At 39.9% G+C, this 2,039-nt stretch overlaps 1 pseudogene; it reads right to left on the bottom strand.

Annotated features, from left to right (window-relative positions):
- Positions 1-308: 308 nt before the first annotated feature.
- Positions 309-1,093, bottom strand: LOC101699575 (RWD domain-containing protein 1 pseudogene; annotated as a pseudogene).
- Positions 1,094-2,039: the final 946 nt, after the last annotated feature.

The following is a 2,039-nucleotide window of genomic DNA, read 5'->3' as shown; positions in this document are numbered from 1 at the left end:
ATTTGGAATCCAAAAGTAACTGTCATCTCCAGGATAAGAAACAGGAGTTATTTCTGTTTCTTATACATATACCTGTATGCACATGGCCACAACCCACCTTCAAGTCTTGGTGTTATAGGTAGGATCTCCCTCCAGTATTAAATAATGTTAAATATGTAAACTTCTGTTCACCGATAAGAGGAAGTGAACATTTTACCTTGAAGTTGTATGGTCAGTTTATTAAGTTCAATGGTGAAAGTTATCAGAAGAATATTCTCCTGGGAGTTATTTTTTCTTAGAAAAAAAAGAAAGGAAAATTAAAAGCCTCTCAGCACAGCCACAGATGCCGTGGCTGTGGAGCTCTCCGGAGATGGTGCCTCAGTCCTCTGAGTCACTCCCTGGGCCAGCAGGGTTGTAGTCTGGGTCGTCCTCAACATCCTCCAGCTCCAAGTCATCCAGTCCTGGAACAAAGACTCATCTACTTTACTTCCACATTATTTCCAGCATCCTCCAAGAACTGGATATCAGATGTGTCAAGATTATGATCAGTTTCAAACAGCTGTTTGCCACTTAATTTATTTTTTCCTGCTTGCTCTTCTTCTTTTATCCGTTTCTTTTTAATTTCCAAGAGTTCTGCATCAAACTTGGCTTTCCAACATAAGAAATTCTCAATTGGAACAGGGGTGCCATGGAATAACTGCTTCTCTGCTTCTTCTGCTTCTTTTTCTTTTAGTTTCTTTTCTTCCTCTCTTCTCGTTTTTATCTGATCTACTATTTCATTTAATTTTTCTTGCACTGCTGGCACTAGAGTAAAGATCATGACCACACCAAGATTTTCCTCAGCCTGTAATGCTAACAATATTAAAATGTCTATGACATCACTATCTTCTAGGTTTTCCTGGGAAAATATTTCATAAAGAGGAGCTTCATCTGGGTGTTTTTCACTGTATGTAAACTTGAAGGTAGTCTGGACAGTTTCATCATTGTCTCCAGCCTCAGATGTCACAGTGATGGTGAAGCTGGGTGGATTTTCTGATAATGCTGTGAAGGAGTCGGGGTAGTTGGACTCCAGAGCCTCCAGCTCGTTTTGCTGCTCCTCAACGTAGTCTGTCATCGCGGCCGTGGCTGCTGCCCATGGAGCACGCCGACGCTCAGGCAGCGCGCCACAGCAGAGTCCCGAGGCGTCCTGCCAGACCTGGCCTGCTGAGCCACAGCCCCGAACTGCTCGCGGCCCCATCTTACTTCTTATTTATCTACCTCCTATTTTGTCATTTTAAAAGTGAGTCTTGTAAGTCAAAACCAAGTTGGTAATCTCCCTTCACTTTGAGGATGATTTGCATGTAGAATCTAAACATTGGCCCTGAATATACTTAAAATACTCAATAACTAAGAAATAAAGAAAAATACAGATATTCCTGGCTTAATGACCAAGTTCAAATGAATTGGCTGCTAAATGAGGAATTGGATATAGTATGTGTATTGCAATATTCAGAACAAAGAAACGTGGTCAAAGGAAACTCTAACGTGGTGACTGGTTTTATTTGCATAGCTCTTACATGCACTACTGTAATGGATAATAGAACATAAAACTACAGTACTGTACTATGCAGTACAGTCAGCAAACATTATAATACTGTATAAACGTGGTGTGCTGTACAGAAAAAGACACTGAAGCTCTATAAACAAGATGTAAAGAGATGTTCATAGAAAGACAGATCATAAATCCTTGAAGCAGGTCTGAAGTCTGATCAGCATTCCTTGGTCTTCAGTTCAAACAGTCATTAAACAGGTTGGTCATTAATCAAGAAATATCTGCATAAACAAGTTAGCAATCCGCTCTTTGGAATTAGGGGAAAGTTAATAATTACTTCCTAAATTCTTGTAAGTACCTGAGAGACAAATTAGTGTCATTGTATTCAAAAAATCATTAACAAGTTTTGGTGAGATATTTTCTTTAATTTTTTTCCAGCAGGGCTGTAACCTTCAGATATGAGAGCCCAGAGAGAGTTACACAAATTACCTGGCAGTTATTACCCAGGGATTGGAAAGTGGTCGCTTTG

The sequence above is a fragment of the Heterocephalus glaber genome, unplaced genomic scaffold, assembly GCF_053883595.1.
Source record: "Heterocephalus glaber isolate CG9 unplaced genomic scaffold, H.glaber_assembly_v1.0 deba00001428, whole genome shotgun sequence".
NCBI classification, from domain to species: Eukaryota; Metazoa; Chordata; class Mammalia; order Rodentia; family Bathyergidae; genus Heterocephalus; species Heterocephalus glaber.
The sequence above is the reverse complement of the archived record's forward strand: the minus strand, read 5'-3'. Positions and strand labels throughout refer to the sequence as shown.